At 38.9% G+C, this 24005-nt stretch overlaps 1 protein-coding gene and 1 long non-coding RNA gene across 7 annotated transcripts in view; one reads left to right on the top strand and one right to left on the bottom strand.

Annotated features, from left to right (window-relative positions):
* The window catches only part of ZFHX4 (zinc finger homeobox 4), a 201294-nt gene extending 179409 nt beyond the window's left edge, over positions 1-21885 (bottom strand). For 4 of the 5 annotated variants that reach the window (XM_061123519.1, XM_061123521.1, XM_061123522.1 and 1 more), the window contains exon 1: positions 21597-21885. The gene's annotated coding sequence lies outside the window, so the exon portion shown is untranslated. Of the gene's footprint in view, positions 1-19259; positions 19532-21596 lie in introns of those variants that run through there. The other variant, XM_061123520.1, reaches the window with a different exon arrangement.
* Positions 19987-24005, top strand: part of LOC133042675 (uncharacterized) — a 45711-nt gene continuing 41692 nt past the window's right edge. For both annotated transcript variants that reach the window (XR_009689557.1, XR_009689556.1), the window contains exon 1: positions 19987-20152. This is a non-coding gene — a long non-coding RNA (uncharacterized LOC133042675). The remainder of the gene's footprint in view (positions 20153-24005) is intronic.

The following is a 24005-nucleotide window of genomic DNA, read 5'->3' as shown; positions in this document are numbered from 1 at the left end:
GCAGGGGAAGGTACCAGGAGGAAGGTAGGCACACGTTGGTAAAACTGCACCCCCCCTCTGTGTGTGAGTGTGTATGTGTATGCCCACTTGTGTGTGTGCCTGCAAACCTCAGCTACTGGCACAGCAGCCTGATTAGGGCTGACATGTCTCTGAATCCCTGTGCATCTCTCCATTTGCAGAATGATGGGACTGTACACAAGAGTCAAGTGGTCTGAAAGTTTAGTGTTCCTTTTCAGTCTGTGGCATAGGCACTGCCTTGATTTTATCAAAAAGATAAGCCATCTTCTTTCAAATCTCAAAACTGAAGGGACCCAGAACTTTAAGGCAAATAGGCCTCTCACATAGATGTATCAATACTTTCAGGTATGCTGATGGTTTCTGAAATGAGGAAAGCAGACATGACTATATGCATGCATGCATGCTAAGTCGCTTTGGTTGTGTCCAACTCTTTGTGACCCTATGGACTGTAGCCGGCCAGGCTCCTCCTCTGACGAGGCTATACTGCATTAGTTATTCTACTGGGGAGGATGGACACTCAGTGATTCACTATGGATTTCCCTCCCACCCCTATAGTCTATTGCATCGACTTCACAGGGATGGAGAACTAAGAAGGAAACAAAACCCTGGGCTCACCAATATTACTGAGCATTTTAGAAATTCCTTTTTAAAAGTTCTTCTAGAAGAAAGACATCATTGGAGGTCAGTGGCATATTAAGTATGAAGAATAACTTCTTAATACTCTCTTTACTGTAATCAAATTTCATCTTGCCAGCTAAATCAGAGAGGAAGTGATCAGTTTCGAATACATCAAAAGAGCTGCACAGATTGAAAATGAAATCAAAATTCATTTTGGTATCTAAGATGGTTAAAATGACATTCTAATTGCACACGGATCAAACATCACAAAGCGTGGTGTGTAATTTTAATTGTTGAGGCGCTCCAGGTTAATTATCTTCATGGCATGCATGCAGCTTTTAAAGCCCTCTGAAATAATCTGATAAATCACCATAAGCATGAAAACCTAATAATTCTCTTCATTAGTCCACAAACATTCATATTTACCTTTGCATTTACCAAATCTGCACCATGTATAAACACTGAAGGTAGCCAAAATGTCTAAAATAAAGTCCCATGCCAGACTAAAAGAAATGAGGAAGGCAGGGAGAAATTGGAGGTTTGGAGGGGGAGCAAGGTGGTAACACTAAACTAATGATCCTAGATAAAAATATCAAGTTCCAGGACTCAAAGTAGCTTTTTTTTTTTCTTTCTTTCCTTTGATGACTTAGGCAGATATGTGGAAGATTATTCACCTTAATTACAGGAGTGAGAAAAGTTCTCAAACACTTTACAGCCTTATAAAGGAGTTTCTGAGCTATTCTTATTATTTAATTTCTGTTTTACCTATACCCTACTTACAACAGTTCTCAGCTGACAAAAACACTAACTAAAATTATGACACACATGCTAAATGCACCTCAAATGAGTCGTATGTAACACACAGTTAATAATTTTGGCCAGATGCCGAATGGACTCTGCAATGTCTCATCAGTATCTCTCTATATGAAGTATTAATAGATCCTACCTTTTTATTTTATCTTCATAGGATCAGGAGTAACTATCAAAAATGACTTTATTGATATGAGACAAAAATTATGAAAACTATATTACAGAATCAATCACAGGACAAAGCCATGTGGTAACAGCACTCCTACATAACTTTACACAAAATTGCTAATCAAGTTCTTCTCATAACCTACACATTAATCAGAAACTAGTAAGTCTTCTGTACAATCAAAATAGTAAATATTCTCTACAATCAAATTTACATTTCATTCCAAAAGCAACAGTAACAAAACTATCTGAATTGATAGAGCTAATAGTAGATGACCTGATTTTTACATTTGTAGTTATATACTATGACCATGGTGGTGTTTACCAGCATATTTTGATGGAATCACTTTAGCTTGTGCAGTTAAAAAGTTATTTAGACCAATATGTACTATGACACTAGAGATGATGCTAAGTGATTTCACTGTCACCAGCGTCAGACAAGATCTTTCTTTTAACAACGTGACCTATTTAGGAAATTTACACTAAAGTTTATAAGTCCCAGTTAAAAGACCACAAAGACAACCATCTAACTTATACCAGAGTATTCATTCCAAAATAACTTTATAACAAGTAAACTCACTATAAAAGTTGCTTCACCTGTTAAACTGTTTTCTATTTAGTCTTCACCAATTACTATTCTCTACTACCAAACATTCTATTAAAAAACAAAAACAAAAACACCCAAGTCCTCAGGAAATCTCAAAGGGTAAACCTGATACAATTTTAATGTTAAATTCATAACAATACATACTAGCTGGTCTGCTTAGAATACATGTACGCAGTTTCGGGTATTCTCAGCAATTCACAAGATCAGTGACTTTGATCATGTAAATCCCTTTTTTGGAACTAATGGACAACATGCAGAAAGGCACTTTTATGGCTCATTCTGCCTTACTGTCGTCCTGCAGTTACTTCTGCCTAAACTCTGCTCAGCTAAATGACCAAACCCACCTATGAGGAGCCTGGCTAATGAAAGAGGGTGCTTTCTGAACAATAGACAAATTCCTTTGCATTCAGAAGGCAGGGCTCCCATTAGAACCCAAAATCAGAGAGGCCAGTTTTACCTCTGTTTTTTAATTGAGATTGTCCCAGCCCTCCTTGGTGACACAGTGAGACAGTGTTTGTGAAATGATTAAGAAGAACGTGATCTGATCAAGAGGACAGAATAATGGGAAAGGAATGCTAGGTTAGCCACTCTGCAAAGTGCTGGGAAAGAAGACAGACCACTGTGCCCTTTTGCCTATTGTTTTTATTCTCATCCGCTCTTTGCCATGTCGTGATACTTTGAGTCTTTATTTCATTTTGAACGGGTTAAAAGTTGGTCATGTAAAAGGGAATTTGGTAACAAGTCACAAATCCTAAAAAATGTATATACATATACATATATATGTATATATATATAAAATAAATAAAAATCCTTGAATTATATCAAGTTTCCAAAAGGTCATCACTGTCTCTGCTGTGGCCTTTTCCCATTCCAAATCCTCTATCAATATGTCATAGTGAGTTAGCCAAAGACAAAAGAGAGGCGCAGTGTGAAAACGGCACATATATCTAATGCTGACAAAGCAATGAATAGACCTTCACAAGTATAATTATACTTGTTTATTTGTTGCCACGTACAGAGAACTGATGAAAAAAATCCATCAAAGTGGTATTATGCAGACACCAAGAGCTTCTTTTCTTCGCTTGCTAAAGCCACATTGAAGCTTAAATTCCTTATTGTTAAATTCAGAAGAAAGAAAAAAAAAAAAGATTTTTGGCTGGATTTTTTTCTTTTTTGCATCATTTCCTGACAGATCTTTTGTGTCTTGGGCTGTATTAGCTCACAGTGCTACCTCATTTTTACCCATGCTGGAATTCATAATTACAAACTACTGTACAGAAGCTTTTAGAAGGGTGTGGTGTGCTGACCAAGATGAGAGAGTAGTGAAATTGGGCTTTTCTCACAGCCTGGCTTTTGATATATCAAAAATACAGGTAAAGTACCTGTGTAGAAGCATCAGTTACATCAGAATGCATCTTTGATCTCAGTCTTTTAAGTCAGTTGCTGGTGCTTTTCTTTACTCAGCTTTCTCTGCAATTTGCTTATTTTTGGATCTGTTTAGTATTTCATAAAAGACTGCATAACTTCTTTCCCATTTCAGTATTAAGAACATTAGCAAGAAGGGAGGCAAGTGCAAGGATGTCAAAGGATTGAAAATATTAAGTAAAAAGATTTCAAACCCAACTCTGAAGGGGCCATTATGTTCCAATAGACACTAAATCACATAACTTAACAAGAGCACATTTTTAGAGGTGGGGGCGGGGCAAATAAGCTTTTTTGTTATTGTTTTTTTCTTGCAGGATAGAAATATATCAAAGTAGAAGCAATCTGCATAGTTAATGTTTGTGAGCTTTACAATTTAAAACAGAAAAGCTGTAATTTTTCTTTGCTGGCAATCTGGAAACACTCTGGAGTTAATTACAGCTGATTCGGAGTGAACCACACAAACAAAGACCAGTCTATGTCCAGACAATTATACTGCATTAACCAGCTTAGAGCTTCCTGCTGATGTTTCAGAGCTCTTCTGTTACACACTTCTACCTTCCCAGCACGAGAGAAAATGCTTCTGCAAGAAGGAATTAATGAACAGAACTGCAAAAGAATGTGTGATGACCTCTCCTGACACGGCAAAAACTTTCCACCCATGTCACGACAAAGGGGAGAAGGTAATTAAGTTTGAATAGAAGGATGTAACCAAATATAGTTAAGCACCTAAGCCAGGCCGAGTTTTAAAGAGGGAAAGTTGACAAAGACACACATGAGCGTGTAAGTCAACCAAGTCCCCGTTTTCCTCTTTCTTCTCATTAAAACCTAAATTAGCTATTCAACACAGATTTATTTCCTTCTCATAAATAGGACTCTTAGAATTGATGCTTCTGTCTCTTGTTTTTTCTTTTTCTTTCTCTTCCTATCTTCCCCGCCTCATCTTCCCTCATTCTCTCTCTCATCTCTAAACCTCTATGGACTTTATATGACAATCACAAATCATTAAACACATGTGTTGGAGAACTAAAGAAGAAAAGTACCCCTTGCCAATGGTTCTGATAGTTCTTAATTTGATTAGTTGTGGGAAATAGGAATTTTCCTCAGTTTTCTTCGTGACTTTAATCAAACTCCAGCTACTTTCCTTAGAAAGAAATCAATAATCTCTCCTTAACCAAATTACACCATTATATGACTCATTTTATTTGTTTGCTTCAGGAAAATTTCATAATCAGTGAGCAAGAAGGACCTAATACTTTAGCTATCCTCTGTAAACAAACTTTGGTCCTTTTAACCAATCTAGTTGATTTCTAATTTTCTTATTCATTCTAATTGAAAATGAATAGTTTGCATTGGTGTGAGACAAGGACATGAACTGTAATTATGTTCACTGCCTCTTTCTGATTCTTCTTTGATACTGTTTTGCTAGTATTCCAGCTGACATTGGGGGTTTGTAGTGATTGCTTCATTAAAGGGTAAGGATGTCCTAATCAGCTAAAGCATTACTAGAAAACTGTTGTTTGCCAATACTGTGAGAATATACTGACTTTTCTTTTTGCTTTCTTTATAGAAGAGAAAGGTACCTGCGAATGCCATCACCCAGCCATATACTTAAGTATTAATCATCTTCCCTTTGTCTCATCTATGCAAAGTTGGATTAGAGTTAAATGACTCTATGAGCCTTTTTTCTTCCCTAAATAAATATTAATCTACAAATCAATCAATGAGTGTTATATTAAAACACATATAAATATACTCTCTGGAAATACTAAAAGGTTATATAAATTATAATCAGTTTTACAAAGCATCTCAATAATGGACAGAATCATTTTCCCCTCTCAAGTCTCTCTTTCTCAATCCCAACTATAATTGAAATTTCAAGTAAATAAAACTTTGAAATGGAAAGTTTAAACATGGAACCATTTAGTTTTCCTTGAGAAAACATGTACTGGATCAATTAGTTTTAGAAATTTATAAATAATATTTGCCATGTTTTGTATATGTTTATATTTCTAGTCTTTAAAATGTAATGGACTAATCTCTCTGGCATACACCCAGTTTAAGTGTTTAACTGATGATGCTTTACATTGTCACATAGGGACATTTAAAATTTTTTCTTAATTGGTTTCATTAAGGTAATTATACTATAGAATATCTGACTTCAGATTTACCAGACTAGTGAAAGCATTTCCACAATACATTTTTCTCATATACAATGCGAAGACAATATATCCTTACATATATATACATGCATTTTTTTCTTCTTTATCTATTAAGATACAAAATTCATTATTAAATACTGACAACTAAATATTTAAAGAAGAAAACAACTGCTTAGTTATTTGCATTTCATGATTCCCACCAACATGATCTCATAACCAACATAACACCAGTGTAGTAGTGTAAGCACAATCTTTTTTTGAAAAATGTCATTCCTTGCAGGCTAAAGCTACCATAATTATCTTCATAAAATTAATCACAAGTCAGGTATTCCAGCAAACATTCCTATTTCCTGAGCAGTGGTTTCAATGATTTCACATGATTTCAAAATAGTTTTAATGAAGAAAGTTATATGTGTAATTTCTTAAATCACTACCAGTGCCTCTTACTATCCAAGACTCTTAATCTATCAAATACAAGTCTCTTTTTATATCCCATGTAGATATTTTAAATCATGTTATATTAAAAACCACATTGGGGCTAACACAATAGAGAACCTAAGTGGAATGCCAGGTTTCTTCTGGATGAAATATTGGCAAATTTATGTTTGATCACTCAGATTGGTTGGTTATTTTATTTCTATTATGAAGAGCCTTTTGTTTGCTTTCTGTGTATGTGTGTGGGGTGTTTTTCTTCTTTTTTGGCCTGAAAGTTAATTTGACTGCTGTCCATAAGTGAAATGAGCAATTCAGTAATTAACTTTTGTGTTTTAAATGTATGAACTTTAATTAGATTTCATTATAAACAAACAAACGTCAGCCATAATTATAAGCTCCTTGGTTTACCCACATATTATCCCTTTTCAAACAAACTTGATGTCAGACAAATTAAAATCAAGCAGCCAGCAATTTTGAGTTGAATTTTACATGATCTGCTGGTAACCTGATTACTTTAACTTCAATATCATTACAGGAAAAGTATTTCAGGAAAAATAATGACAAGAATTCCAACAGGAGACAAGCTTAATTGTATTGATTCAAAAGATGCATGTTCATAGGAACCATGTTGAAGGAATAATGTTATCTCAAATCTACAGTTTCTATTAAGATGAAATTGTCCAGCATGAAAGAGGCAATTAAGATTAGTGTCTGCAGAACTAGAGATACTAAACTAACTAAATAATTATATGGGCCCAATTATCTTATACTTTAAGTAGCAAAATATCAGTATGGAGCAACTAGAAGGCATGAGGTTTGCAGGTTTATTTACTGACTGGTGTATCTATTAGGCCCAAGAACAAGTGGAGCTGTCAGGACATAATGAAGGTAAATGATTAGTTAGCACCAAGCCTGAACTCTTCTCCAATGCAATAAGAGTTAATTAAAGTTTACCACCAAACATCAACCAAAGCAGGATGTTGATCAGGTTTCAGCATTAAGTGCAAACAGACAATAGTTGGCAGCAATTAGTGCAGCTATCAAATGACATGCAATGATAATTATACATTTAAAACTGCTAAAGAGCTGGGGGAAAAATAATCAGCCTCTTTGGCGACAAATACTCGAAGGGCAGGAAACAGGTATCAGATTATTTCACTTTAACACTGTAAATCAATAGAATTAAACAAGAAAGGGTTGTATGGGTACATTATCTGAAAGAGAACAGTTCACTGGTTCCAAAATGAAATAAATCTGCTAGTACTGGCCTATCAAAGATAAGAACTTCTGTAGCTAGAGAAAATCAGTTACTTTTCAATTAAAGTTTCAGAGTGAAGTCTGTGTAAAGAAAGTTTAGCCTCTGAGTTTTCTGTCGACCCTACAATGCAACAAGTATTTCACCATAATTACTGTTATTTAAATTATTAACTTTTGCTCTTAAGGTACTGTCTAAATTTAAAACAAAAGCCAAGAGGGAGGGAGGCACAAGCACAAGGGGATATATATATATTTTATATATATATAAAATATATATAATTATAATTTACAACAGAGATCACCACAACATTGTAAAGCAATTACCCGCCAAGTAAAAAAAAAAAAAAGAAAAAGTCATATATACATATTTAGTGAACATTATGGCAGATCTTCCCTTGATGCCATTCAAATCTATCACTTCAATCTTGCTGGATTCAATGAGACTGCATACAACACATACCTAAAAATACTTTTAGTAAACCACCTCATTCTTTACCGTAGTTTCTGGCCTGCAGCCTAGAGCATGTCTCCAAAATTATGCCCATCCTCATGACCCCCACCTCTCCATTTTCCCAACTAATTCTGTTATGCTAAGGATTTGTACACAGTGTTGGCTAATCCCAGTATTTCCCTGGAGCTAAATCTAAGCCATGGCCAACTCCCAGCACAAAAATGTCTTTCTCCCAAAGCCCTTTCGCCCCCTTCAGCACTCATACACTCATTGGTCCTGACATTTTCACTTCAGCCATGACAAATGAGCTGATGACTCTGATGTGATTGCACGGGAGGAAGGCTTTATCTAAAGATATATCATTAACTCTCATCACCATCTCCTAATATGGCTCTTCTGGGTTAATGTGTTGTGAAAATTTGAGGAAATTTTTGTGTAAATATATGCACTTCAAGGAGTAAGAGACCAACTTCATCAAAAGGAGGAAAAGGGAAGCCAGAGTGGACAGGATCAGGGAAGGGGAAAAAAAAAAAAAAAGACTAGCATGTTGCTCTGAGGATTTAAGTAACCTGACTCAACCTCTGCCCTAGCAGACCAGCCAGCGGACTGTCTTTTAAAGGCCCCTTCCCCTCCCATGGGCAGCTAGAGCATGATCTGTGAAGTGGCACCAAAAAAATAAATAAATAAATAAAAAATGAAGCTTCTCAGATAAAAACGGCTAATCAATCCACAAGCCCATTTCTTTGTTTCTGTCCCCGTGTAGGGTGGATTTTACTCTCGAACCCTTAATTCCATACGTTATTAAATCTCTCTAAATTCATTTTAATGGAGAAAGGGATTGTCAAAACCCATTTCCCTCCGAGGTCATTGTCTTTTTCAATTAGAAAGAAGCAATCTTTTTCTGACCATTATTCAATGTGAAACTCTTCAAGCTTTAAAAAGAAGGGAAAAGGAAGCTTTTCCATTGAGCGTGAATGCCACAACCTTTAGGTTAAGTTAGAACCCAAGTTCCAGTTACACAGGTCTTGTTATGTATACGATGGCGTTTACAGAGTCGAAGCTTGTTATAACCTCTTCTCTCAATTCAACGGAAGACACACAGCCAATCAGAGTCGACTATGGTATAACAGACCTTGAGAAAGGAGGTCAGGCTTTGAGGTAAAGTGCTATTCACTATTGGACCATGCGAGGAGCTCTTTATTCCAGTGCTTATTGGCATCAGTCCCCCTTACTAGAGCAAGAACAAAGCCAAGTGCTCGTGTGAGGTTTATGAATAAATCAGAGGTGAGCCACTTCAAGTGCTGCCCATGATTTCCTTGTTGACAGTGAGCACTTAAACAGGCTTCTAGGACCAGCAACTTCTGGCAAACCACAACGATTCCTAATCTGCACCCTGCCTCATTTCAAGAATGAAATGGCCCACCCCATTTTTCCTGCAAGTTGTCACCTTTCAGGCAATTCTTGTCCTGTATCAAGCAGTTAAGCTTTCCAATCCCAGGGCGGTCAGCTGACCCTGTGGTCATCATAGAAAGTGGACCAACTGAAAATCTTCCTTTGCTTGGAAGAATTCCACAAACGAAAATATCTCCAGCATCACAGAAGTTATTCCCAGCATTATAGAATCTCTGGATACGGGAGGACTTGAGCCAACTGAGGTAAAAGATGTTCAACAATTTGCTAAAGGGAATGCACACACACTCACACACACATTGGCTTCTCACTGGCTGTGCCCTGTAGTAGTGTGATGTTTCCCAGAAACTTCTCTGAGCTGCAGTTTCATTATGGGTTAAACAAGGGGATTGTGCTGTATGCCTTCTGACTGCAACAATCTATGGTTCTAATATAAAAACCCATTTAGATTATGCTGGAAGATAGTTTTCCCTATGGAATTTTCTAAGACAGACCCAGATGTTTTTAAGGCTGCATTTTTTTTTTCCCAACAACTAGATTTCAAGAGGAGAGGCAGATTCCAGTAGTATAGTAAACTGAAGTGTTATATTTACGTTTGTAATTAACACTCATCTATTTTTTTTCATGTATTAGTGAAGGTATTTACCAAGAATTTGCCAATAGTGTCCATCACTGTGAATACAGTGACTATACAGATATGGTGCTGCCCTCATGAAGCCTGAAATTTATTTGAGAAGAAGCTTAAACAAGCACATTCTGAAAAATGCTAAGATGCTAATTATTTTCTTCCAATGAAATATATCCTTACTCTATCAGTATGCAATCAATGCTTAGTCTTAAATAAATGTGCTTCAAGTGAACTGTCAAGTCCAGGGCCACTTATAGATAAGCAGAACATAGGCAAGGCACACACTTTTATTTTTAAGCAAAACTTGAGCAAAGATTGTTAACTAACTATTTATAAATGTCAAGCAAATTTCAAACTCAAATCTGGGAAATTGTTATCCAAAATACAGTTATATTTCCCCCAAAAATATAAACAGTAATTTAAGTGTGTATCTTACATGTATCACAATGGGAAATTATTATGAATTTAAAAATCAAAAAGAAAAACCATAAGAGAGATATATTTTAGTTAAGAGGGTGGAAAATTGTGTTTATAAATTTATTAAACCTTATCATGAATCTTATCATCTTTGAATGTGGGTAGTCCGCCTCTGTGTAATTCATCCCTATGGAAAGACAAAGGACTGTGGTCTTCTTCACGAGATAAGCCAAGACAAGACTCATAACTTGGCTATAAAATCCCTATAAGAAAATTTAAGGGTTCTATAATATCCCTGGGTTATTAATAACTGGATCTTTTCTCTAGGTTGGTATAAATTTTGGTCAGCAGGGTGCCAGGTAAATAGCATTTATTCTTCCTTCATGGCACATCAAAATATCATAACATCAAGTATATAGAAAGGGATTCTATGACACCTAATCTAGCTTTGGAAAAGCCTTTAATTCAAAGACTTACAAACAGGAAGGGTCAACTTCAACTCTGAAATAAGCTTTGTAGTCTCTTCTATTATTGTATATAATGGACAGTCTGGAATCTTGAGTTCCTATAGATAGACTAAGGTTTGAATTATTTAAACACTATTTCTGTTCTAATTTGCTTCTTATAAAAAGACCCCAGAAATGCATTGAAAACATCTAGAAGCCCCTCAGAACCAAAGCAACTTGTGACGAAGGAGAAGCAGATAATAAGGTGGAGGAATAGCCACCTAGATATCATCAAGGTATCCGCCAATGAGACAACATAAGAAGGAGACTACTCTTTGGCCCTACCCCTTAGGCATCCTCCTTGCCTAATTTCTACCTCCCTCCCTTTGGGGACACATGTATACCTATGGCTGATTCATGTTTGTATACGGTAAAAGCCATCACAATATTGTAATTATCTTCCAATTAAAATAAATAAATAAAATTTTTTAAAACTAAAAAAAAGAGAGAGAGAGAGATGGGGGGCATCTCAACTCAAAAGGTCTATGTAGATTTGCTGTATCAAATACCCTTCAGGAGAGCATATAGTAAAACCAACTATTGAAAATAATGAAAAGGGAAATATAAGGTGTCAGCCCTGTATACATTCACTTCCTTTTATGTTCACAACACATTAGTTTTAGGTAAGCTCTCCAGAAACTCTGAAATACAAACGAGGGATCTGAGGCTCTAAAAGATTAAATAACTTAGATAAGGTCATCTATAACAAGAACTTAACCCAAGGGTCTTATAGATCTAAAAAGACCTCTATTTGGTCACAGAGTTGTCAAAAAATGGAGTAGATTTTAAAACATCTAAGATTTAAGTTAAAATAAACAGTCTCATTTAAAAAGGAAAAAGGAATCCAAAGTAAACAGAATCAAAAGAATGTCTGGTTTTAAACTAAGTGTCATTCTTTTTGTACACTATGCTGCCTCTAAAACATCACAGCATTGTCTTCATTTACTTTCCCTCCACAAAAGAGAAACCTCTTTCTTCTTCACACTGTGTTCATGGTTATTAAGAATACACTTTAAGTCACTGAGATCATCAGTATTTTTATGAATCATAGACTCATCTTGCCCATTCAAAGTACCTAGCCTAACCTCCTACGTCATGCAAAAATATGCTTCCAGTCATACTGGTTAGAGGCCCTCCAGATTCTACTGGTCTCCTTTCAGTAAGAGAGAATTCAGTCTCTCAGAGGAGACAGCATCACTGTTGGATTACCATGGCCCATTTTCCTTTTCTTTTCTTCCCCATTTTCACCAGCTTTGCCTTCATTCATAGAACAAACCCTTTTTCAAGTAGCCTATATAGTTGAGTGACCATTAGTCCTAGCGGGGGACTGCTGAGTTCTCCTGACATGTTCTTACCTTGCTGGCTGACTCAACAATTACTTCTCCAGAGTTTAACATCTCATATTTTAAAATGGGCTGATTGAACTGAAGAAGTCTAAGGCAGTTCCCAGCAATGAGCCCTTTGATAGTTTCCAGTTGTCTTATACCGTACCTGCTCTTTTCTGTTGCGATCCTCTTGGCCAGTTCTTAGAAAATGAAAGAAATTTAGTCTACAGAAGGAAATGCTCAGGCTATGCCTATAAACACATCTAAAGAGGAAAGAGAGACATTAATGTGGAAAGGGGGCATAGAAGTGTGTGTGTGTGTGCGTGCATGTTATGTCTATACTCCTAGTTTGTATCAACTAAACCAAAAAAGGATGACTCACTCTCAGTTCATTTCTGGGCCCAGGAAATTTTACATATGAATTGCTTTATTCCTAAATGTATGGGAGAAAAGTACTGTGAACTATACTGTAGAAAATCTACATTAATAAAGCCTTTCAGGTTTAATGAAGGTACTTCGGGGAATGACTGGGCCTCTTCAATTTATCCTTCCAATCAGCAAATTTTAAGATTCTTTATGGGCTTCCTTCCTAGAAAGTTTTGTTTTGTTATTAACAATACAACCAGGTGGCATAGACCAGCTCATAGTTTTTGCATTTTAACATTGTTGAAGCTATGTATTTCCTTTCTTCTTTACAGTGAAGGAAAAGAATTTTATGGACAGTTATAAAATGCATATTTTAACCCAAAAGTCAATTTTCCCTGGTTAAAATGATTTAGATCTGAGTAAATGCTTGCAGAATGCTTTCTGTTTTTACAGCTAGGACACAATGGAACCTATAAACTTCATCCTAGAGGTACGTGCTATAATGCATACCATTCAAAAATTATCAACTGTGCACTGTCGTCTCCCCAGGACAAGCAAACATTAGAAATGATCAATCATCTAAATATATGATGATAGTGTGTGAACCCCTGGCCTGAATGACTAAAACACCTACTCAGGGCATTATGACATATTAACTAAGTCAAGCTGCCCAGATCTTAAATTATATTTGTTTATTTTCTCAATCTCTAGAATGTTAAAGTATTTAATTATATCAGAGATAAGCGGTTTGCCAAATACGACTTTAATATCAGAGCCAGTTTTAAGTTGTGTGCATACATTCAAAAGTGCCTCCAAATGGCAAATATTTTATTTCACTTACAAGCCTTGAAAAGTGTAAGGAGAAATGGGGAGCGGCCATTCCTGAACTGAGGATTGTATGTCAAACATGAAACCATATCAAACTTTCAAGGCAACTTGTGAACCTCTGAAACTAGGGAATTAACAGAACATCAAATCCCCCAAGATCACAAGGGGAACAATCCGTATGCAAGAAAATAATGCCATTGAGCCCTCATTAAAAGACCATTTTGTCCTTAGCCATCAAAGACTGTGAGTGCACTAAGATCTTGGTTATATCATCAGGATAACTAAAACAAGTGCCAAGAGAAATTGTGCACTTTTAGTTCTCACATGTGTCCATCTGTTCACATATAAACATATATTCTGCTTTCTGTCTGATTCCTAAAAATCTTGATATCAGAATACCCTGGGTTTTTGCCCATTTCCTAAGAATGCAGACATCACATAAGCTACTATTAACCCATGTGTGATCCACTTCATGGTGACTGGAAAGCTGCCAGTTACAACACATGGTGCTTGGTTAACAATGTCTTAAAATATAAATGAATTTATTTTTTAAATTAACACATTTTTCTTATGGAAATACCTTAATAAGCCCTGCTGCATGTAAAAGAATAGCCTCCATGTGGATTTTTTTGTTCTTTTAAGACTTTTTGCAAGCATATCCATAAAGTTAACCATAAAAGTTTCTGAAACAATCCAGAATTTCTTGACAAATTTTTTAAAGGGCTCTAGTAAAGAATTTTGGTGACTTTATATAACAGAGATCAAACACTTTCCCCTTACAATGTTCTGTACTCAAGAGGCAACCCTTATATTTTAATTTACGTGAAAACACTTCTGATTTCCCAAGTTTCCATGTAACCATCTTAATAGTACCTCAGCAACTGAACCGTTAAAGTGATGAGGCAAATGGAAGTTCTACAATCTAGTAACAAAACAAGTCAGCTTAATATCTGGTGGAATCTTTCAATCCTACTCTGGGGCAGCCTTCAATAGCTCATTTGTGGTGACCCCCAAACCGGAAAGAGTTTGTTTATAATGTATACATGTAAATAATTATTCACACTGCAGTTGATTTACATATGTACAAAAGAGCCAATTCCCACCTTTGAAAGTGGGAATTTAACACTTACGGTATTTTAACTGCCCTAATTATGGTTGAAGAAACATCATTAAGAGCTCTGATCACGTAGTCAACTGATAACCAGTTACAGCCCTAACTAGTAACAAGGGAAAACCCTACTGCAAATATTTCCAAGAGTACTTAGACACATTAGGAAAGACTTATCTCAAAATGAAATACATGATACACCTACAAAGCAACATGAAGATGAATTAAATCCTAAGACAATAACGCTGTATCCTCTTCTACCAGCCCATCCCAGCCCCCAAAGCTGACAGGCCACTTAAAACACAACATTGCCAAAAAATCAGAACACACAACTCTTGCCCAAGTGAAGTGCTCTACCAGCTGAAACAACTATTTACAGCAGATAGGTGGAGGGAAGGGGCAGAAGTAACTAAATGAGATATACACACCATATTGTTGGCCTCTTCTGAAATACCTTTTTGCCAGCAAAGTGCTGGGAATTCTCGATACCCAATAGTCAATATTTGGCTAGCCTAATATGTTTCTGAAAACTCTTCTATATACAAACCTCTGTTTGTCCTTCTCTAGCTACACTATTGTCATACATATTACTTCCCAGTGATGATGAAAACTCAGGGCATCTTATAAAGTTGCTGAAATCTGAGCCCCTGCTTGTTTTCTCTAGTCTTGGACAAACATAACTTTAGAGCGAGCAGAGCATAGGCATAAAGAAAGAGGAGCTTGCATTTTCATCTTCTTTTCATCTCGGTCATTCAGTCAGCCATTCAGAACCCTATTCAACAGAGCTTTTCATTATGCAAAAAAATGCTAATCCTTTTCCGATGCTTTCACACTTGTATAAACCCCCATTCCTTCAACTGAAAAGCAATTATATCAGTTTACCTTTCTGTCAAAAACAGGATTAATATTCCAATAACAGAATTTCCTTTCTTTTCCTACCTTTTTGCTTTAGGAAACTAGAGATTATTAGTAGAGGCATTCTGAGAGTAAGAATACATTATTTTAAATATGATTATGTGAACCAATGAGCGGGAAAAGGGGAAGAATCACAAGAAGAAAAAGTCCTTCAGTTACTGCAGAAACTCTTTTCTGTGACAGAACTGACCTTCCCATTGCAGATGCCCAAAGACACGGAGACTCACTCTGGTCTATTAATCAGAAACAAATTATGAAAGAATGTAGCTGGACTGGTTGACACTATCCTGTCTTGGGAGACTCAGTCACAGCCTAGTAACAATGTCCTCTTCATGGGTAATGAACAGCCATGACAAATGGGGCAGAGAAACTATTTATTTGCATATGCAAATTCTCACACAAGGGAAACATGTACAAACAAGTGTCATTGTAAGGTGGATTAGGCAAACAACGCTTTCTTTTTAGGACATTCTGCAGCCCAGAACATTAGTCAGCACAATTAAACCAGTCTCCATGGAGACTAATGAAATTTCACCATGGTATGAGTTAAATTAGATAGCTAGTTATGTGTTTCCACAATCCAACTTGAAATCCATTATTGTTTCAGAACAATACAGCAATTGTGCCTAGCTGATCTTTGCCAGCTCAACAAGCTTCTAAGTTGACAATTTGCATATGTTAATATAATTAAGCACTAATTACATGAAACTTGTACATATTCACATGCACTTTCCCTGGGCGATTTTCAGTTTGAACCTTGGCCAAGTCTTTAACCCTTAGAAAGGTTTTAGAGGGAAAAAAAAAAAAAACAACTCTGCCTATGGGTACAGCCCCTAGGCAGACACAGAAAGGCTCCTCATTTATAAACACAAAGCTTAACCTGGCTTCTCATATTTCTAGCAACAATGACAGAAAATATTTTGTGAGTGTGCTAGGGACCAGGGATAAGGGAACAGTGATTGAAGGGTTGGGGGGTGGGGAGCGGATTCATCTTTAAAGACTCATAACTAGTATCTACTCATAGGTAAGTAATAACACTCATTTCAAGAAAAATGTGAAGGAAGCAGTTGCTGCCACTGACATTGTTGAACACTGGGAGATGAAAATGATTTGACAACAGCAAAAATAGCAAGTAGAAAAGGAAAAAGGAGCCAGCAGCACCTAATGAGCTTTACATAAATATATGCAGAGGCAATTAAGCAATGTTAATTACTATGACAGCAGTTAATTGAATATAATTAGATATTTTAAGCCACTGAATAAAGCATAGTTAAGATTAATTTTATTGAGATTAATTGTAAATAAGGATAGATTAACTCTGTGTTTTGACAGGCATAAAAAGTAGTTCTGCAAATGAAGCAGGAGCGTGGCCACCAGTCCAAAAATCATATATTATTTTAATGTCACACCTCAGAATCATCTCCTCAATAAACATGACTTTTCAAACCCAAACAGACAGGAATCTTGAAGAAAAACAAACAGCTTGCAGAGATTAAAGAGCCTTTTGTCCTTTTTCATGTGCATTTCTTTTAACAGACTAAATTAAGCGAGTCTGGTGTACGTGTTTTAGGAAGGAACATTTCACACTGAATGGAAAAAATGTTCTATCACATATGAAATTCGTGCAGCTGTGCGGAACTTGGTCCAGATGGTTTTAGACTATAAAACACCACCAAATGATAGACAGTAGGCCTTCCCAAGATTATGTGATAAAGTCACAATCTTTTATTCTGACCTCCCAAATTTCTGCTTTGTATTATTTCTTGTCAAATCACACATTTTCTTTTACAGTAGTGCTTCTCCAAGAGGGTTAAAAGAACCATCGTGCCTACTAAGTGTTAGGAACTAATATTAAGTGAATGGAAGAAGGCCTGTTTCAACAGATAGCAGCTAAATCACTCAGCCCCAAATGCAATGATAGTCATGACAACGATGCAGATGACAATACTTGGTTATTACTCTCACAACAATGGTTTCTAGAAATATTTCTTAGAGAAAATATTGCTAGATGAAAATCCCTCCCAAAGACCTTCACAACCAAGCTAATCCATGTATACTCTTTAAGAAAATTAACACAGTCTTCAAGAATGCTGAACAAGTCACTAATAAGAAAGGAACTTCAATTGATTTTGAAATTAATCAATAGGTGATTAACATAATATTTTTAAAGCAGCAGAATGTATGTGTGCATATACATATATAGTACATAAACATATATATTATATTTCCAATACTTCTTAGCTCTTAATCGAACAAGGACTTTAGGCTATGGAGCTTGCCTCTACATTGCCTTGCAACTTCTTTAGGATGCCCTTAGTCTTTATAACAAAATTCCTAAAATGGTCTAGTGAAACAAGACTACGACGACAAGCCATTCTGCAGTGAAAGATTTTAAATCATCCAGCCTCTTCTAATAGACTTGAGACTTATTGAGGTAGAAACCATAAAAAATGAAGAAGGGAAATTTAATCCCTGAAATATTGATTTGCACATTAATATCATATAGGCAGAGGGCAATTTGGCTTCGTGGAAATGACACATTGTCGACCCTTGGTGAAGTCAGAGCCAATCTAACTGCTGAACATGTCTGAATCTCAAGAGTTATTAAGGGCTTCCCTTCTTGCCTTTATGACTTTTCTTCAGCCTACCAATGCAATCTTAAATGTATTATCTTTAAGAAATAATTGTAAAACCTCAGGGGTTTTCCAGTTAATGGAAGGGAGGCCAAACCACATCAGATTCTGAAATGCAACATTAAACCCTTGCAATCAACAAAACCACCTCAATTCTCATCCATCCAGTGCAGGATCTAATATTGTTATTAGAGATAATCAAATTTCATTGTGTAAATTTAGGCTCATGGTCAGAATGGAAGCAGTAAATTCTGCAATATTAAACAGCGATTTTCTCAACCTCCTTTATGTTTTCCTTTGCTGGTGCAGCATCTTTTAAAATAATCCAACTAGCTCAAAATTAATGAGCAGATCTGGACTCATCTGCTAAAAACTGCAAAAGATTACAATAAAGCTGAACATGTTTCCTTCATTTTTAACTTTAAGTGGCAACTTTCACTTCCTAGACCTAGAGTCCACTCTCCCTGTTTACCCTACAATTGGTGCTATTGCTTTGACTTACACAGCTGGCTTACCTGACCTTTCTTTGTTCCTTAGGTACATTTCACTTTTCAGATTTATGGTATTTCCCCCATATTTCATTGACTCTATCTTCATTGCCATAAAAAAGAAAACACTTAAATATGAGTTTACTTTTTAAATCCAAAAGCAACCAGCTACTGAATAAATATACAGTGATACTCTCTTCCCAGTTTATGCCATAAATATTAGAATCTTAAAAAAAAAAACTAACTTGTATAAACCTTATGATCCCCACACTGAAGCCAGGTGCAAGAGGTTAAAACAGCTGGCTAGCCATCTTTTATTTTTGTGTGCCTTCCTGCTGATTGAAACCGCAAAGGTTGAAAACTATCAAATATTCCCTTAAGGATTTTTTTTTTAAGAAGAGGAAGGAAAAAAGAAAACCTTCCTTTTATTTAACATGCTCTTCTGTGGAGAAGAAAAACTCTAAAACACAATCAGTCATAGAGATAGTGAAATAATCCCAATCTCTCCTTTCTGTTGTATTTAAAGCATCCTTTCCAACAACTTCTAGACCCAATTGTTTGTATTCTTCAGTTAGAAAAGAGAAAAGGGGGGAAAAAGAAAGAAAGAGAGAAAGTCTGAGCTTGCTCTGTCAGTTTTGCCAGTAAATATAAAGTAAAACAAGTGTTGATGGCACCGAGAGTGTTACATACCCGGGCTGTGTTTTTGCATTGCTCTCAATGGAAGCGATCGATGCCCGTGTCACTGTCGCGTCCCAATCGCAGCCAAGTCTCAGCCTTAATCTAAGCAACACCCGAAAAGGCAGCGGCAGCCGCAGCCTCTCCCTGACTCTTCCATCCATCCACCCAACTAAAAATATAATACTACATATGAGCTTTAACCACTCCACGTTTATAGGGATCAAGCCACTGAAAATCCAGGAGAACACAATAAAAAAAAAAAAAAAAAAAAAGCCCTCCTTCTGTCTCTTGTCTCTCTCTCCTCTCTCTTCCTCTCTCCCCTCTCTCTGTCTCTCCTTTTGCCATCTACATGATCCTTGATTAAACATGGAACAGAGTTAATAAAAAAAAAAGGGGGGGGGAGGACTCAAGGAGAGGAAATGCAACTGTCAGAAATCGGGACCGCCAGATTTCCTGGTGAACCTGCCTCTGACTGAGTCAGTGTCAATCCACCATCTTCCGCCAGTGAACTTGTCTTTGGGTTTTTGTTTGGTTTGGGGGGGCTGTTGTTGTTGTGTGTGTGTGTGCTTTTTTTGGAAGGGGGGAGGGGAAAGGAGAGGTGGGGGCTGGAGGTGGGGGGAGTAGGGAGAATGTGTGTGTCTGTGAGTGTGTGTTGAGTGTGAGTGTGTGTGTCTGTGTCTGTGTGTGTGTGCAGGGGTCGGGGTGTGTTGGGGGGGGGGCGGAATCCGTGTTCGCGATCTGAACCTCTGGTACCTACAAGGAGGGTGTCTCACCGAACGGTAGCTAAGACCTCACCACAACCGCGCGGGAGCGAGGAGTCGCGGCCAAAGGCGCCAGCCCGAGCCTCCGCTCTGGGCCGGACCCCAGCCCGAGCGGCCGAAAGGAGCCCCCCGCCCGGATCGCAGGTAACAAAAGAAATACAAACCAGTGCACCGTCCTCGGGGCTGGGGTGGGGGTGGTGGAGGGGGGGAGGGGGACAGGGTGGGGATTCCTCTGGAACTTGGGCATCGGCAGAGAAACTTTATCCAATTCCAGGAGAAATTTTATTATTATTATTTTTCCGATCGAAAAGAGCAGAAAGCCTGGGAGGGAGAGGGGAACGAGATAGAAGTAGAAGGAAGGCGAGACCCGACGCATTCCAGCCCCTCTTCCCTTAGCTGCTCCGGGCCGGAAGGCGCACTTGATGCCCGGAGAGGCGAAGAAGGTGAAGTTCGTTTGTAGACCTGGAACCCCTTTCGGGGGACGTCAAGGGCGGGGGTACTGGGGAATAAATCAGTTCTCACAACCAGCCACAGCTCTCCCAACCATAAACACACACACACACACACACACACACACACACCCTTTGCCCTTTGCCAAAAAAAAAAAACAAACAAAAACAGATTCTTGACCCCCGGCCTCGGGCAGCTGTCCTCCGGTTTAAGGCACACCCGGCGGCGAAAGCGCCGGGAGAGAGCTGCGGCCGCCTCGCGGGTCCCCGGCCCCGAGGCCCGGCGATCCTGCCTCCTAACGGAACTGCCCGGCGTCCTCCGGCGCCCGAGTCCGCGCCGCCTCGCGCTCAGGCGGGCCGGCGTCTACCTGCAGCCCCGGCACGCGCTCCAGCCTCTCGGAACCCCCTGCCCTGGGGGGCGCGGAGCACCGGGCCTCCGCGCACCGAGCGCCCTTCGCGGAACTTGAGCCAGGGAACGGTGGATGATGAGAGGAGGAGAAAATCGAGGCTGAACGGGAGGGTAGGGGAACAGGGAGAGAGGGGTTCCGAGCCCCCACCGACCACCTTCCAAACTTTCGGAGGAGGGGTGCGAAGGAAGGGGGCATGCCGACCCGGGCACGGGGGTGCGCCCCCACCCCCCCAACCCCCGCCCCCGGCAGTGTCCCCGGGGCCGCGGAGCTGACAGCTTCCCCGCGCCTCGAGAAAGCCCCGGGCTCGCGGTGGAGACAGAACGCGAAAAGACAGGCAAAAGGAGAGAAAACTGCTCGGCCAAACGTGGGTGACCCGCCACTTAATCCAAAAGTTAAATCCCGAAAAACGCATCTCCCCCCCCCCCCCCGCAAGAAAGTGGAAAATCAGATCCTTCAGTGCCCCCTCCCTCCCTCCGCGGAGCAAATCCTGGAGCCAAAAAAAAAAAAGGGGGGGAAAGAGATAGCAAAGGGGGGCAGAGCGGAAGAGATGGTCGGGCTGAGGGGATGTGAGCGAGAGCGAGCGAGCCGGGGGCAGAGAGGGAGAGAGGCGGAGAGGGAGAGAGAGGGAGCGAAATATCAAAGATTGTGCAAGATCAGGCTGGAAAGATAATCGATACTCGACCTAAATTTAACACAAACTACTCAATAAAAGTTAAAGAAAAAACTTACTTTCCATTTCCCCTGCAGTTCCTACTCGATCTTCGCCTCTTTTTTGTTTTGCTTTTATTTTACTTACAGCTGATCACATCCAAGTAAAACGAGAGGGTTCATTAAGAAAAAATAAAATAAAAAAATAATCCTCGAACTTTATTGGGTGAAAATCAAAACGCTGGAGCAGAAAGTGGGGGGCATGGAGCGGTCCTCGGGGATCCGGGAGGAGTTAAAGCATGTGCCGACCGCGGTCTCGCTGTTTGGTTGTGAAGGGGTTGGGAAAAGGAGGAAAGGAAATGAAAATCCGATATGTCTTTATTCTGCTAATTATTATCGTTTTAGCCCTGTTTAAAAAAAATGGCTGATTAAGTTGAGTGCGCATGTCTTTGTGTGTCTATTCCCGATATGCACTCTGGGAATGAGAGAGGAGAGCGAGGGAGAGGGAGAGGGAGCGGGGGGGAGAGAGAGGTGTAATTAGTGAGGTGATCAACATTCCCCAGACTGCAAATGACGCGCAGCCCGGACTCGGAGCAGCCCCGGAGCCTCGCGGCTTCCGAAGCTCGGAGCGCTGCGGCGGGAGCCCGGGACGCGGCGACCACGGAGAGGGCAGGGACTGGGGACCTCCGGGGCCCGCACCCCACGCGCCCCTGTGCGCGCGACTCCCAAACTTCATTAGACACACACACACATACACACACACACACACACACACACACACACACACACACTCAGCAAGGAGAGGGAGAAAATAAAACACAAATACCTCCCAAGCCGTGCCCTTTAACCACTCGGAAAAAGAAATTTTTTTTTCTCATTTTAATGAGGCAAAGTAATTATTATCGGACCAGAGATGTGTTTACTAGAGAGCTTTAAGCAGCAATAGGAGAGTGAGGGCACTGGAAAGGTTTTCTCTGCTGAGTTACTTCTGCTACGTCCAGGAAAGCACTTTAATGGCGAAATGCAGGATCCTGAGCAAATATGCAGATATATGTAAATAAAGGGTGCCTGGCTGTGTGCAAACACCGCTCTGCCCTGCCTATTTCAAAAGGCGGGATTGCACCCAGGATCCTGAGACACTCAATTTAGACACGTTATCTTTCGCTGGCAACATGCAGGAGAGAAAACCCAGGGCATGGAAGATGGAAGGGGTTAGTTTAGTCAAAGTAAACTTTCAAATGAGGATAAGTGCTGGTTGCAAGGGTGTTCATGAGGGTCTTGATGTTAGCCTTTATGTAATATTTTTGAATATTTTATCAGAATTGCATAAGTTCAATGTAATAGCTTTAAAAAGACTTAGGAAGAAAACCTTTCATCTTGTGAGTCTGTTGAATTATCTTTCTTGAAGCACATTATGATGAATTTTAAAACCCTACTACAGATCTCATTAGAATGAAATATACTTGGTATTTTCTGGTGCAAAATTTAAGGTGGCTGATTCTCATTTGAAAATCTAATTATCTCTTTCCAATATTACAAATGTGAATATGAGTGACACTTTCATTAAAAGATAATTAACTAAAACTAGGAATAGACATACTTTTAAATACCCCCTACTGAATATGGAATATATATCTCCCTCTGTATATATCCATTGCTACTCAAAGATAGCATCTCGATACACTGCCACACCACAGGTTACAAGTAGACACCATCTATGCAATATTTCAAAAATAGGAATTCTAGAGAGAAGGTGAGAGTAACAAATCAAACAAGCAAAGAACAGGAAATACTTGCAATGGCCAGCTTCCTGGACAGGTGAGGCATCAGCTCCTTTGGAGCTGACAGGCCTTTGAAGTTCTGGATGGCCAGGATCTGCTTCAAAACCTTGTCTTAGGCCTTAAGCACCAAATCTAGGAAATAGCAACTGAAAGGTTTATTGCGCAAGCACTAGGAACAACAGAGCCTGCAAACATGCATCTTTCTGGGCCTGAAACCTTGTGTTATCCGGGAACATTTGGAAAATCCTAAGACTGATGCAAATAGGATTAAAAAACCAAACAAAACACCTGGAAGGATAAAAGCACAGGCGTCAAAAGAGCAGACTTAGGCCCAGATCAGGAAAGCTGGTTGCCTACAGCAGCTGGTTAAGGTTACAATGAAAGTGCAGAGGCTTGGAGTGGAGAATAAACCCTAGATATGGTCTTTATTAAGAGAGAGAGAGAAAAAAAATCTCCCACCTTAGGAATCTAGAGTCAGTACAAGTACTAGTGTGTTAGAAACCAGGACTACTAAACATTAACAGAAAGAAAACTATCTACCTCTCTAAAGACTTCCTTCCATTTCAAACTTGTTTGGGAAGAAATCTGCCCAGAGTGGATGGATTCCCAAAATTTCGGAGTTACTTTGTTTACAGCCCCACCTTTATATGGCAACTCTCTCAGGAGTCTGCTAGTGGGTGTCTGATTGCGCCTCAGTGGGGTTTATCCT

This window comes from Dama dama, chromosome 21 (assembly GCF_033118175.1).
Source record: "Dama dama isolate Ldn47 chromosome 21, ASM3311817v1, whole genome shotgun sequence".
In the NCBI taxonomy this organism is placed as follows: Eukaryota; Metazoa; Chordata; class Mammalia; order Artiodactyla; family Cervidae; genus Dama; species Dama dama.
This window is presented reverse-complemented; position numbering and strand designations above follow the sequence as displayed.